The sequence below is a fragment of the Ovis aries genome, chromosome 2 (assembly GCF_016772045.2).
Source record: "Ovis aries strain OAR_USU_Benz2616 breed Rambouillet chromosome 2, ARS-UI_Ramb_v3.0, whole genome shotgun sequence".
NCBI classification, from domain to species: Eukaryota; Metazoa; Chordata; class Mammalia; order Artiodactyla; family Bovidae; genus Ovis; species Ovis aries.
In genome coordinates, this window is record NC_056055.1 from 71,230,810 (window position 1) to 71,246,819 (window position 16,010).

The 16,010-nt window shown below is 41.4% G+C and overlaps 1 protein-coding gene across 1 annotated transcript in view; it reads right to left on the reverse strand.

The window, feature by feature from the left end:
* Nucleotides 1–16,010, reverse strand: part of LOC121818643 (histone-arginine methyltransferase CARM1-like) — a 290,088-nt gene that overhangs the window by 31,140 nt on the left and 242,938 nt on the right. Inside the window, exons 8-10 of the mRNA XM_042243405.2 lie at nt 15,666–15,803; nt 4,006–4,095; nt 2,274–2,329 (exon numbers count right to left, since the gene is read on the reverse strand). The gene's annotated coding sequence lies outside the window, so the exon portion shown is untranslated. The remainder of the gene's footprint in view (nt 1–2,273; nt 2,330–4,005; nt 4,096–15,665; nt 15,804–16,010) is intronic.

A 16,010-nucleotide genomic window follows, 5' to 3' on the forward strand; every position in this document is an offset into this window, starting at 1 on the left:
GTGAGTTTGATTATGCATAGCCTAAATTCAGATCTGAGATGACGATCCAGATTTTTGTTCACTGAAAGAACTTTTTTTTTTTTTTTAATAGGTTTATAGCAAAGACTAAGCACTGACTTATTTCTCTCTTTTCTTGCTTTTCAATAGGCTCGTTTTGGCTCAGGCCTTTGCCCTTCCTGTTCTCTTCTAGAAAGCTCTGTGTGCACACCTGCCCAGGCCACTTCCTTCCGGATATTTACCTGGCCACTCAACTGCTACCTCGCCATGGTCCAATAGGTCACCCTGTCCATCTGTTTACTGCTATCTCTTTTTCATTCACCTAAGTTTTTGTATAATTGAAATATTTTTATAGATATAGTAAAGTTCACCCTTTTCAGTGTCCAGTTCTGTAAGTTTTGACAAACACATAAAGACACGCTGCCACAACTGCAGTCAAGATTTAGAAAAATTCTATCACCCTGCACAGCGTTCCTATGCCCCCTTTATAGTGAACCCCCTCCCAGCCGCAGTTCTCATCTGTTTCCTGTATCTATAGGGTTTCCTTTGTCAGAAAGTCACAGAAATGGGGTCACAGAGCACGTAACCTTTTCAGTCTGGCTTTTTCACTCAGCATAAAGTATTTGAGACTTAACTGTATTATTACACCTGTTAGCACTTCGTTTCTTTCGATTGCTGAAAATGACTCCATTGTATGGATGTTATTCATTCTCCATTTGAAAAACATTCGTTTCAAATTTTTCGTGATTCTAAGTAGATACAGTAAACATTCAAATATAGTTCTCGTTTCACTTGTGTAAATATCCAGAAGTGGGATTGCTGGGTGATATAGTAAGTGAATATTTAACTACTGAAAAAACTACTGAACTGTTTTTCAAAGTGGCTGTACCGTTTTGTATCCTGACCAGCAATGAGTGAGAGTTCCAGTACCCCTACATCTTCCTCAGCACTTGGTATTTTATTCCAGCCATTCTAAGAGCTGCACAAGAATGTCACTGTGGTTACAGTTTGCATTTTCCCTAATGACTAATTATGCTGAACATCTTTTTATGTACATATTTGATATTATATCTTTTCCCTTTGGAATTAATTTTTAGAGATGGTGTGAGATATGGAAGGAAGTTTGTGTTTCTAGCACCTAACGTGTAACACTGCCATTACACACTGCAGTAGGCAAGCCTTTGTGCTCAAAGTATGAGAGGATGCAGACAAAGAAGAGAGTAATTAATAATAACTGAGACAGAGCCATCCTGGTGCCCTAAAAGTGGCAGCTGCACACCGCTCTTTAGGTGATGTGGGAGGGGCCAGCCTCAGGCCTGGCCGACTTCTCAGAAGGGAGTAAGCTTGATCAAGGTCTCAGGGTTCAATAGGAAACCTTGGATCCCAGCTCCTCTTGGTAGGGCTTGGCAACCCGGTACCACAGAGCTCTCTCTCCTGGTGCTCTTCTGCAGTTTCTGGGTTTGGGGTACCCATGGTGGTGGGATTACAGATTAACACTCTACTGGCAACCTCTACTTCTCCTTCACGCCACTTACGATGGCATCATTAATTGTGCAGTTAAGTATTTAGCACCCACCTCTCTCCCACTACGAGAGCTTCCTGGGGCCCGGGCTGCACCTGTCCTGGTCACAGCCGCACTTCCACAACCCAGCACAGACAGTGGCCCAGCCCGGTCCTGCGACAGACAGAGTGGGACCCGAAGGACGAAGGACTAGTCTCACAGTTCCTGGAAAAACTGACTAGGTTACTGGAGAATCTTCCCTCCCTGGTGGGGTAGTTTTGTACCTTTGCTCACTTTTAGAAGCAGCTGTTAGCTCTTTATTTTCAAATTACTAAAATAATTAATAGTCAAAATAAAGGTCCCCCTACCTTGTCCAAGGAAAAACAAACTTTCACATTGTATATAATGGTGGATGCTCATGCCTTAAGCAATCAATCTGTTGCTCCTGGGATGTTTATAGTATGTCACTGGTGGTCAGATGGTATTGGGGATTTGCCAAAACAAAAAAAGAAATCTTTTGTCAGAAAGGTCTATTGTGCCCTAAAAATGGGTAGAACAAGAAAAAATGGAGAGAAAGGTATTTTGAAGCTAAATTACCTATCATTCCTCCAGGTAATGCCATTCATTCTAATTCTCCCCAGTATTCACATACGACACACACACACACACACCCTTGGGCTGCTTCTCGTTGATGCAATAGCAAATCAGAGCTGAACGTGGGGAAGCAGAAGGAAATAATCACTTTGGAACATTCAACCAAGCACCTACTACGTACCAAGTACTTGTCCAAGAGTCTCATTTAGCCCATACCTCCACTGAGGATGCTGAGGCCTAGACAGCAGGAAATGGACAGTAAAGAAACAGAATCAAGCTGTGGAATTTCCAGGGGAGTCACATTTTTAAGCACAACATTGGCTTAATTAAATACATGAGTCAGACTTGCTGCTGAGTTGGGGAAAAGGGGAACAGGTAGGGCACCGCCTCTGGCTCCACAGTCTGCCTGTCTGACAGGATTGTGGCCATCTTCAGCACCACCAGACCTTTGAGAAACTCTCACTTTGACCTTGTGGCTGCTGTGTTTATGTCATCATGCAAAGCAGGGGCTGGTCAAGGCTCAGGTCTTCTCCATACGGTTTTCTGGTTCAGATTTTGTTCTTGTGTGATGAAATGGAAGTGGGACTCAGGGTTACCAGTTGACATGGTTCTTGCATTCAAAAGGTAGGTTTTTCTAAAACCCTACAAAAATTCATTTTTTTCCCAAAACCCAAATGATTATGTTTGGAGTGAACTACAAGTCAACATCTATTTACTCACAGAGAGAACTGATGAGCAGAGAACAGGAAGAAAAGAAAGTGGCATTTACTGTGCACCAATTATGTGAATTACTAAGTATCTGGACATGTTATAGAAATCTTTGCAATTGTCCAGTAAAGTATGTTGTTTATCCCATTTTACAGATGAGAAAACTGAGGCCTAAGAACATTCAACAGTACTAGTAAGTAGTCAATCTGTTCTCTCTTGAGGCTAAAACCTGTGACCTTTGCTTTACATGGCAGGACTGTACAAGAGGATGGGAGTAAGGATTTCTCCCTTCTCATGGAATTAGAGATAGACCTCTATCCCTAATTGGCAATAGGTTTCAAAGAGTCATACCACGTGAGACAGCCTGCTCACAATGTACACAGTTATAGCCTCGCCTGTTTTATTTCCTCCCCTGCTTCAAGGTCAACATCTCATTTTCCCAGCGTTGCCAAAGAGTTCTTGGTTTGGTTTCTTGAGTTTCCTCTTCTCTTCAAGCTTTTCAATGTTATACAGACATGATGCTCTGAATTAAAGCCTTGGAAAGACATTAAAATATGGGGGGAAGTCACTTTCTAGCCAGTAGCTTTATTTGTGTGCTTGACTTCATGTGCGGATTTTTAATTCATTCATATTGAACAGATACAAAGATGGGAGTTTTTTTCAGAAGCATTTGTTGTATCCAACTCATTGTGGCAAGTTCTTCATATCAGACAAAATCTGCATAGCTTAAAGAGAGTTATGCCCTGACTTACATGATCTCAAAAAACATTCAAAAAATGTACCTTAAATGGACTCATGTTTTAGGTGTTTTGGAATCACTGCTACATAAAATCATCCCATAGTGAATGAAGGTCAAAGGAGATTAAACTCTACATTTTGCAGATGAGAAAACCAATGCCAGAAGGAAAGTGACTTTGCCTGAGGTCACACAGCTCATTGTAGCTCAGCTAGAAGGAGAATTCACTTTGTAGGACTCTCCTGCACTCTCTGTTTTGAGATCAGATTGCTATATATTGAATTCTGTTTAATGGAACATAAAACACTCAACTACGTATCAGAATCCAAGTCTCCTTAGAGAGGAAAGAATAGATGCTTTTTCTCCTCTTAGGGAAGACAGATTATTCTAAAGCTCTTTACCTTGTCATACGGTCAATTGAGATTCACACCTATATACATAGGTGTGAAATAGATGAGGGGTTTCTTACCTAAAGAAAGGATTCTTTAAACTGAGGGTGTTCCCAGACCTGAAGCCCGTCTGGTTTACCAGCACCATGATCTGAATGTCATAGCTCTGTCTGGAAGGCAAGAAAAAAACACATCATCTCACAAGGCTGGTGTCAGCTAGTCACATATATTTAGGGCATCTTCGACACATACCTACTTCATGAAGGTTTTAGGAGTACGTGTTGGACATTATATGTGTCTGCATCTGTTTAAACTTCCCTGGTGTCTCAGACAGTAAAGAATATGCCTTCAATGCAGGAGTCCAGGGTTTAATCCTGGGGTTGGTAAGATCCCTTTGAAAAGGGAATGGCTACCAACTCCAGTCGGAGAAGGCAATGACATCCCACTCCAGTACTCTTGCCTGGAAAATCCCCTGGATGGAGGAGCCTGGTGGGCTGCAGTCCATGGGGTCGCTAAGAATCGGACACGACTGAGCGACTTCACTTTCACTTTTCACTTTCATGCATTGGAGAAGGACATGGCAACCCACTCCAGGGTTCTTGCCTGGACAATCCAGTATTTTTGCCTGGAGAATTCCATGGACAAAGGCACCTGGTGGGCTACAGTCCATGGGGTTGCAGAGTCAGACACAACTGAGTGACTAACACTTTTCATTTTCAATATTACAAGAGGCAACTGTAGGCTCGTTTGCTTGCAAATTGTTTGTTACAAAAGTTTGAGAGCTATAATTTCTTCGTTTAAATATTACAAATGTAATGGTGTTTCTGGTTGGTTAAAGTGATTTTTTTTAAAGAAAAGCTTTACCAATATCAATGGCAGAAATGGCTTTACATAACAGAGACTCTTTATGGGTCACCACTGATGTACCAAAACAATCCTCATCATGTAAGAATTGGCTAAGCTAGTATTTCAAACTGACAAAAAGCAGCTAACAAATATGACTGATTTAATTTAAAACACCCCAGATGAAGGCTCAAGTAATTACAAGAAGTGCCTAATAACAGCAAGTAGTATGCTATACCCTTGATAACTAATCTGAAGGGGCTGTGATTTGGGGATTTTAATTATTCATTCTTAAGAATATATGTATTTCTTTTGGCTATAAAAGTGTCACATATTCACTGTAAAAAAATACGGAAATGTTGAAATAAAATAAAATAATCCATAATATCATTAGACAGATTCTTTCAACTAACATTGTAGAATATTTCCCTTCTGTGTATTTTTCACTCTATGTATTTATAAATGTAGTAAAATGGTGCTTAAGTATTCCTTCATCTCTCTTTATTTAATGTTAGCAGTTATTCTATAATTCTTAACAATGAACTTTTCAATGGCGTAATGTGGGTATAGCACAATTTAGCAATTCTTCATTATTAAATATTTATGCTTTTAAAATAACATATTATTACTTATGGTAACAAATATCTGGTTTTATGACAGAAATTCTGCTGTAAAAGACATTCTTATAATACATCTTTATGTGCTATCAAGGATTATAGTTTTTGGAATAAATTCTTAGAGGCAGACTCACCAGGCTAAAGCATATAAGGCATATTTAAGGTTCCCAATACCTGCTGCTAAAATGTCTTCCAGAAAGTGTACCAAATTACTTCCTCACCTACAAAGTATAAAGGTGCTAATTTCATTATACTTTTCTCAACCTTTAATATTTAAATGTTTGGGATTAGAATATTATTATCTGAATTTGAATTTCCTTGATAACTAGGCTTCCTTTTTAAATTCCACAAGTTAGCAAAGGACATAATTCCCTCCCTATTATTGGCCTGGGTAGGTTTAAATCCAAAGTCAAATTCTGTGAAACCTGCAACTCCAGGTCTAGCTTTTATTGAGGATAAACAAGAGGAAGACATATTCCAAATGGTTCCAAATTGGGCAAGGAGTACGTCAAGGATGTATATTGTCACCCTGTTTATTTAAATTACATGCAGAGTACATCATGCAAAATGCTGGCCTGGATGAGCACAAGCTGGAATCAAGATTGCCAGGAGAAATATCAATAACCTTAGATACACAGATGATACCACCCTTATGGCAAAAAGTGAAGAACTAAAGAGCCTCTAGATGAAAGTGAAAGAGGAGAGCGAAAAGTTGGCTTAAAACTCAACATTAAAAAAACTAAGATCATGGCATCCAGTCCCATCACTTCACGGCAAATAGATGTGGAAACAATGGAAACAGTGACAGACCTTATTTTTGAGGGTTCCCAAATCACTGCATATGGTGACTGCAGCAATGAAATTAAAAGACGCTTGCTCCCTGGAAGCATAGCTATGACCAACCTAGACAGCTTATTAAAAAGCAGAGATATTACTTTGCCAACAAAAGTCTGTCTAGTCAAAGCTATGGCTTTTCCAGTAGTCATAAATGGATGTGAGAGTTGGACCATAAAGAAAGTTGAGCACCAAAGAATAGATGCTTTTGAACTGTGGTGTTAGAGAAGACTCTTAAGAGCGCTTTGGCCTGTAAGGCGATCAAACCAGTCAATCCTAAAGGAAATCAGTACTGAATATTCATTAGAAGGACTGATGCTAAACTGAAACTCCAATACTTTGGCCACCTGATGCGAAGAACTGACTCATTGGAAAAGACCTTGATGCTGGGAAAGACTGAAGGCAGGAGTAGAAGAGGATGACAGAGGATGAGATGGTTGGATGGAATCACTGACTCAATGGACATGAATTTGAGCAAGCTCCAGGAGTTGGTGATGGACAGGTAGGCCTGGTGTGCTGCAGTCCATGGGGTTGCAAAGAGACACGACTGAGTGACTGAAATGAACTGATAGCTAGAGATTAAAAAAAAAAAAAAAGTAATGTCCTTTGAGGGCTTCAAGGGGGCTCCGTAGTAAAGAATCCACCTCCTGGCTACAGTCCATGAAATGGTAAGAGAGTCAGACACGACTTAGCAACTCAATAACAATAACAATGTCCTTTCCTATTTTAACTCATGTAACTGACTTGGAATTCTCTTTTTTTGTTTTAAAATGTTTCTTCCTGACACTCACATCCTGTAGTACACTTCACCTGTGATGCTTCAGGGTAGATTTGAAGAGAACCAGACATTGAGACAGTGAGCTCTCTGGGAACAAGGTTTATAAAGTAGTCAATAATGGATCATTTCCAAGACTGCATCTACAGGACCCTAAATAACTATTCACTGTTTTGAATCAGTTATTTGCCAATGTACATTAAAAGAAAATACAACCTAATTCCTTGCCAGAGTTACTCATTTAAAATCTTATGTGGCCAGGGAATTCCCTGGTGGTCCAGTGGTTGTGCCTTCCAAAGCAGCAGGGGGCATCAGTTCGATTCCTGGTCAGGGAGCTAGATCTCACATGCCTTGTGGCCAAAAAAACCCAAAAAACCCAAAACATAAAATAGAAGTAATATTGTAACAAATTTAATAAAGACTTTAAAAAAGGTCTATACCAAAAAATACCTTAAAAAAATTTTTTAACTAAAAAAAAAGTCTTATAGGGCCAGAGGAGTGGCCTAAGTAACTAAGTAGTAACATACTTTAGTTTAAGAACTGAATACAAAACCATTGCTTTATATATGAAGATTTCTTTGGTAATACTCAAGAACATTTTGGAAACCTGGGACTAACACAAGCAATCATGTTCTTACCGTAGAAATAATTCCTGATCATTCATCTTAGAGAAAACAGAAGGTGCAGCAGTGGGATGGGTTCAGTGGTGACCATTAAGGAAGAATGGGATGGAGAACAGAAGAGGCAGGAAGCTTGGGGACCAAATGGCCCAAGTCACCATACTGAGAGATAAAGGAAGGAATGAGAACCTCAGCAGATGCAAACTCTAGAGCAGTGTTCTTCAAAGGGGTTGGAACGTTCCCCAGAAAGGTTGTGGGATGGTACCTCAAGGTGTGGAAGAAAATACCGAACTGTTATTTTCAATTTTTTCAGGTATTTGTTATAGTGGATTGAATTGTGTCCTACCAACATGTATGCTCAAGTCCTAAAGCCCGGTATCTGTGCCTATGATTGGATCTGGATAGAAGAGCTTTGCACATGTGATGAAGTTTACATGAAGTCACACTGGATTAAGTGAAAGTCGCTCAGTCATGTCCGACTCTTTGTGACCCCATGGACTGTACCGTCCATGGAATTCGCCAGCCCAGAATACTAGAATGGGTATCCTTTCCCTTCTGCAGGGGATCTTCCCAACCCAAGGAACGAACTCAGGTCTCCCACACTGCAGGCAGATTCCTTACCAGCTGAGCCACAGGGGAAGTCCATACTGGATTAAGATGAGCCCCCAATCCAATGACCAGTGTCCTTATAAGAAGAGAGGACACATAGAGACACACCCAGGAATGAAAATCAGCTGAAGACAGTGTCAGAGACTGGAGTTATGCAGCTACAAGGAAGATCAAGGATTTTCAGGCACCATCAGAAGCTGAAAGACCCAAGTTTCTTCCTTGGAACCTTCAGAGGAAATGTGGTCCTGCTGATGTCCTGATTGTACACATCTAGCCTCTGGAATTGTTAGAGAACCCATTTTTGTTGTTTTAAGCACCTGATTGGTAGCAATTTGTTACAGCAGCCCTAGGAGACTAGTGCAGTTTATCAAATATATATTGAACACAAGTGGATTGAGTAGGTAAATGCTGGATTCTAATCACCAGCTTAGAGTTAAGATATCTGTTAGTTCACCTAAGTTCCTCAGGCTCGGCTAAGGGGGGTTGGTTTAGCAAGACTGTGATTACATCTTAAACCATGTGCTACAATGATACTGAGTAAATACCAGCCATGAGACTATTAGACAGCATCACAGACTCAATGGATGTATATTTGAGCAAACTTGGGGAGATAGTGGAAGACAGAGGAGCCTGGTGTGCTACAGTCCATGGGCTGGGCACGAACAACCGCAAAGAGTTAAACACAACTTAGCAACTGAACAACAGCAACAACCAGCCATGTGATGGACACATGGGTCAGAGTTTGAATAATCTGAGTAAGGGTGTAGAACATGGAAGTGTCACTTAAAGCTGCCCATCACATATCATTATTTCACTGCACCGAAGCATGCACAACATTTCCCCCGTAGTTCCTTCTGCCACAGCTGTCCGAATACACAGAGAGTGAGAGGATTTGTCTTAGCTGGAGTCCAAGGTGGAGAAGTTTAATGCTAGGCATGTGAAGCTTCCAAAGCATTAATTCTCTGGTCAGTATGTCTTCCAGTTTTAAAAACCAAAAAGCTCACCCAACTCTCTGGAAACCACCTCCTCTGGCAGCATACCTGGGTAGTGCAGACCTTTGCTAGGGATCCAAAAATTTTGAACTATGTTTTAAAACGTATGGCACTGGATAAGCAGCTGAGCTGGATCCAACATTAAGCCATATTTAGTTTTTCAATTCATGTTTTTAGTTTTATTTTTGTATGTCTTAGAAAATGCACACTATATGAATTTCTATATGTGTATATTCACATGTCTATGCATGTGTGTATATATAGTGTATATACATAGATACATCCATACAGGCCTATATATATATCTATCTGGAGCATTTTACTTTGTATTTTCTATTATTACTGTAGTACAGCCACACAATTAAAAGGGAATTATTAATCTACGTGGAGCACACATAAAGAAAGTGATTCTACTCAAACGTGCACATATCCAATAACATTGGAGACCATTTCTGTGAACTTTAGGGATATAAATTTCATAAAGTTCATAAAAAAGAAATGTTCTCTTTTACTGTCCAGAGCAATAAAACGAAAGACAGCTCAAGAATGATAGGAGGCTGTCAGAAATAAAATGCTACCAGTACAATCAGAAATGTTGCTGGCAGGGAAGAAAAGGGCAGTCACTGTCACACCGGTATGGTCGCACAGGGAGTTCTCCCAGGAGGTCAGAGTTTAAAAGAATATTTGACGATAAGGGAGGCGGAGATCCTCTCTGAGGCAGAACAAAAAGGTAGCCCCTTTCTGAAAAAATAGCATGAAAACCTTGACATTAAGGAAGTGCCGAGGTTTGTAGAAAATACCAAGGAAAACAATTTTAAGACAAAAAAAAAAAAAAAAAATCAGATGAGATACAATAAGAGTAAGAAAGTAAGTAGAAGAGGAAATGGAACTGAGGTTTACTGTGGACCCACTGTGTGCTAATTATTATACTGCTTTCTCCCTTAGTATCTGCAAAAGCCTAGTGAGACAGTTATCATAAAATCTACTTTATAGATGATGAGGTGAGGAAACTGGGGTGCTAGAGAGATTGATTAAATTGCCCGAGATCACTCAGATACCAACTAGGATGTAGAAAAGACTGGACAGAACCAGGACACATCCAGACTCCAGAACCTGGTCTCTCCCACTACGCAAGGGCCCTGGTCTAACAGGAGGAAGAACGTCCTCCCTTCCTCCTCCTGCAAAGCACTGCATGCCCATGACATCTCAGCACCTTCTTTCAGTGGTGCCGGACTACGTTTTTAATAAGAGAGGAATCAGCTATGACTCTGTGATTCAGGGAGTCATTCCACACCACTGCTAAATGTCTGGAATGTATTAGGTGAAGACGGACACCACAGAATAAGACTCAGGCCCTCTTTTTCGGAAGTTCACACACAGGTAAATAACAGCACTATAACAATGCTGTCATAATAAGGCTGTGGAGGGCTGTAGGAGCTCTGGGAGTCAGGAGGCAGTGGAGATGGTTTGCTTTCTTCTTGGCTATTAGGGGAATGCAGGAGCGGAGGGCAGAAAAATATGACTGATAAGGATGGAACCCAAGGTATGTTAGAAAAAAGGAGTGGAGGGATAAGATGACTTAAATTCAGTCACCTAATTATACCCTGGGCTTCCCTGGTGGCTCAGAGGTTAAAGCTCTGCCTCCAATGCAGGAGACCCGGGTTCGATCCCTGGGTTGGGAAGATTCCCTGGAGAAGTAAACGGTAACCCACTCCAGTATTCTTGCCTAGAGAATCCCATGGACGGAGAAGCCTGGTAGGCTACAGTCCACAGGGTTGCAAAGAGTTGGACACAACTGAGCGACTTCACTTCACTTCAATTATACCCTAGGGTACCTTAAAATATTTGAAAACAAATGGATGTTATTCTGGTTTGCACAAAGCAGAAAAGATAAAGTCCAAAACTCCAGGCAGATGCTGGTTACTGTTCCTTAGCACTAAAGAACCAGTCATTAAACAGGTGGTATATAAGGGTTTAGGAAGAAAGTGGTCACTTCAAGGAAGAACAAAGCATGAAATATCTCCCACTTTTTCTCCTAGAAAGCTTTGGGATGCCATCCCAAACAACAGAATAGAGAGACGCTCCAAACCACAGAGCACATTTTCTGTAAAATTGGTAGAAAGATGTTATCTGCCATTTCCAACTTAGGTGTGAGGGCTGCCGAAGCAATTGAGATTAGTTGTGAGCCACATGGGGAAAAAGTGCAGATGTGCAAAGAGGGGCAAGACAGCCCAGGGCCAGTATGCCTCAGAAAGTGCTCACACCACTACACTACCTGAAGATAAGGAACACTTTCTGACATGCAAAAGTTTTATCCCTTGTACCCTGATGTGCAGGAATTGGAGTAAGTAAGGCTGCTGCGGCGGCGGCTGCTGCTGCTGCTGCTGCTGCTGCTAAGTCACTTCAGTTGTGTCCGACTCTGTGTGACCCCATAGACGGCAGCCCACTAGGCTCCTCTGTCCCTGGGATTCTCCAGGCAAGAACACTGGAGTGGGTTGCCATTTCCTTCACTGGACAGAACTTCTCCTGTAACTGGGACATACAGAATTATCCAAAGAATCACATAAGCAGCCCTGTTTGCAGGAAGCAGTATGACTCCGGCAGCACAGGAAAGAGACAGTGTGAGTTCAGGAAAAACAGCATGAGGTCTGTCACACCTCTCTCCTCCACAGGAACTTCTTTCTTGTAAATTACTGTTCCAAAAAGCCCCACTAATTAGACAATGAACAACCATAATATTAGTACAAAGATATTATCAGAAAAAAAGTAGAAAAAAGCAGCAAGTTTTACTAACAGCTGAAAAACACACATTAGGTAAGGCACAGAAAAGAAGAAAGAAAGTGAAGTCGCTCAGTCACGTCCAACCCTTTGCAACCTCGTGGACTGTAGCCTAGCAGGCTTTTCCATCCATGGGATTTTTCCAGGCAAGAATACTGGAGAGGGTTGCCATTTCCTTCTCCAGGGGATCTTCCTGACCCAGGGATTGAACCCAGGTCTCCTACATTGCAGGCAGCTGCTTTATCCTCTGAGCCACCAGGGAAGTCCACAGGTAAGGCACAAATACAGCAAATATTTTGTTACAATTTTTCAAAACTGCAATGAAACCCTTACCTCTGTGAAGGAAGTAATAATGTTTATGAAGGAAGACCTTGATGTAGAAATACAATAACTGAAGGAAGAGGAACAGAAAGATCTCAATGTACCGATATGGAAATTATTTGAGATGCATTGTTAAGTGAGAATATTAAGTTGTAGAAAACAGGTATAGAATGTTACTGTTTACGTATAAAAGCAGAGGAAACATATCCCTACAAATACAGTATTTTCTAACTGTATATCCAAATGAAACTCTTAAGAGGTATGCAAGGAACAGTTAACGGTGTCTACACAATGGAGGAGAGGAAGGAATGAATGGAGTGTGGATGAACATTTTCTCTGTAAGCCTTTTTATACACTTTTATTGTGAACAGCATAACTATATTATCAAAAATTAAATATCCCCTCAAGGAGATAGAAAGTTATGATAATTGGAGATATAACACAGTTTTATAAACAACAGTAACAAAAGCGAAAACGTTAGTTGCTTAGTCGTGTCTGACTCTTTGCGACCCTATGGACTGGAGCCCTCCAGGCTCCTCTGTCCACGGGATTCTCTGGGCAAGAATACTGGAGTGGGTTGACGTTTCCTTCTCCAGGGGATCTTCCCAATCCACAGATCGAACCTGGGTCTTCTGCGCTGCAGGTGGTCTCCTGCACTGCAGGCGGTCTCCTGCACTGCAGGCAGATTCTTTACCGAATGAGCCACCAGGGAAACTCTAAAAGAACAGTAATAGCTAGCCCAATTAGTTTCATTTCTCTTTTTGGCAGTGTTATTCGACTGGGTTATAAGAGTGAAACCAGAGGTTAAACTCAAGTGGATCACGTTCAATAAAGGCTGGTCCATACTTTCTCTGGCCTGCATGGAGGAACGTAGGCAGGATATGACGACAGGTGGAGCTACTTCCATGTCAGATCCAAAGGGTAAAGACAGGGCTATGCACATTTTGAAGGAACATTTACACTCTGGGTCTCTTTCTGCTGAATAATTTTTAAACAAATATTTGCCTATTAAATTTGCAAATGATAAAAAATGGTAGGCATCCCTAACGTGCTACACAAAAGAATGTTTAAAAGTAAGTAAAAGAAGCCACTGGCTTTAGTAAGGATCTACAGACAGCACGATAAATGCATGAAGTGGAATAAACACAAAAACTTGAACTGGAGCTGACAAAAATCAGCTGTGTACTAGGAGAAAAGACTTAAACGTAGATTGTAAAAAAATAGGCTTTTTGCTTTGAACTATCCAAACACTCGAGTAAAGTGGCCCTCGACCTACACTTTGATTATATTATTATAAGAATGGTACTCAAGACAGCAGTGGTCACTATTGCTTTGCACTCAGCATGTATCAGAAGATGTCTGCTGTCCTGTTATTTTAAAGGGGACATTGAAAACCTGGCTATTTCCAGAGAGGACTTAAAGTTTGAAACTAGTTCAAAATCACTCTTAAAGAGGGGAGGAGCTGAGCATGTTAGCCTGAGGACAGGAGACTAGGAGAATATTTCCTAAGACACTCCTAATACTTGAACAGCCACCACTTGGAGATTGGGACAGATCTATTTCTTTTGAATTCAGAAGCACAACTAAGATTAATGAGTTGAATATACAGGAATTAGATAAAGGATCCGTATCAAGTGATTTTTTAATAATTAAGAGATGTCTAAAGTAGAAGAAAGTAGTGAATAGCCCTCGACTAAATGAAAAGTTACTTAACTTTATTAGTGATTAAGGGTTTCCCTGGTGGCTCAGATAGTAAAGAATGTGCCCACAATGCAGGAGACCCAGGTTCGAGCCCTGGGTCAGAAGATCCCCTGGAGAAGGAAATGGCAACCCACTCCAGTATTCTCGCCTGGAGAATTCCATGGACAGAGAAGTCTGGTGCGCTACAGTCTATGGAGTCTCAAAGAGTTGGACACGACTGAGCTACTAACACTATCAGTGACTAAAGAACTATAAATCAACTATAACCAGACGCAACTTTAAACACTTATTTTAGAGTCTAGTAGATTTGAAAAAGCATAGAGACTGGTAACATCCAGTCTTAGGAAAAATATGGAGAAAAGAGCCTGCTTATCTATGGCTGGTATGAGTGGAAATTGGTGCTGCCACTGAAAAAGTTAAGATCTAGCAGACTGTAACACGGATGTACCCTCTGATCCAGCATTTCTATTTTTAGGCATCTCACTTAGAAATATTCATGTCACTGTGCAAGTTCTATGTTCAAGTGTACTTAGTGTAAAATTTTTTGCAATGGCAAAAAAATAAAAATAATTGGAAGCAATCTAAATGTCAGTGGATCAGGGATTTTTTACATGGTATATCCATGTCCTTGACTGTCTTTCACCCACGAAAAGAACAAAGCGTATCTATCTGTACAGATTCAGGACTTACTACTAAGAGAAAACGTTAGTTGTAGACTGTTGTTAGTATAACCTTCATATAAAACAAAAGCAACTCCACAATGATATTATTTGTTGGTCCAGGCACAGCAAATCACTTGAAAGGATATGGAGCAAGCAAGCATATTTGAGGAATGGGGTGAGGGGTGGGTGTGTGGTTTGACCCTAGACATTTGTGAAGTTTTCAATTTATATGTGAGCATGTTTAGGTTTTGTAATGAAATAAAGACTTTAAAAATGGAAAAGCTGACTGGTGAGGTGGAATGTTTAAGCACAGGCCCAAGGAAGTGGGATATGGGGGGAGGTAGAGAGGGAAGAAAGTTGGGTGAAATGACCTCTGAATACCATTAATATCCTGAGATATAATATTCAAGTGTCCTTGAACCACACACCTCTAGGCCCTTCTCTGCTAACTCACACAGGAGAAGCTCCCACAAGATGGAAGAAAACAGAGCATTCTAAAAATGAGCCAAGTTGAAGTAATCACTGCTAAGACCTCATGTGCCCATCACAGAAGGGAGCAGTGCCCTGCCTGGCACACCACATGTGCCCCTTCAGTACTCTCCCCCCTGCAGTACAGATGGACTTCCCGGCACTAAACTTGGGGATGTTTGGCCAGACAAATGCAAGTAAAGCCAGGAAGCTGCCGTGGGCCTTAACGTATCGAGAGCTCAAGCTTTTGCCAGTGTCCCCACAGGTTGATGGCTTTGCTTCCTGGCTGCGTAGTCAGAGTGGAACACTTCCTTTGACTTATCCTAAGCTCCCTCTCCTAGCTGTGCTCAGTGCAAGCTGATGTGTGCCCTGCAGGCTTTGAAGCCGGGGGCACCTTTGCCAGCTCAGCCAGGCCTTGGTAAAGCCTGCTGGCCACTTCCAGTCCTGGGATCTTGGGGGCCCACCGGCTTCCCACAGGCCCAGTAACCAGAGGCAGGATTGAGTCCATACTCTTGCTTACTGCTCATTGGCGACAAACAGCACTCTCCCCGAGAGGGTCTCTCCTTCCGTGGCCAAGAGAGGAGTCTGAAGAAGACACCGCACCTGATGCCAGTGAGTCAGAGGCTCAGTGGGGGCTGTTGACAGCCAAACCGTTACCCTGTGGGGCAAGGAAAGAGTTAAAAGCCAATTAGGCTTCAGGCCCAGAACTGGGGACCAGTAGTTCACTGTTTATTGACTCGTGGAACACTTTTAAAATAAGGATAGCTCAATTTACTGAGCAGTTACTATGTGCTGAGTATTGTCCCAGGACCATTAGGTATATTAGCCCATTAAATCTATACAACAACCTATGGAGTTAGGCCAG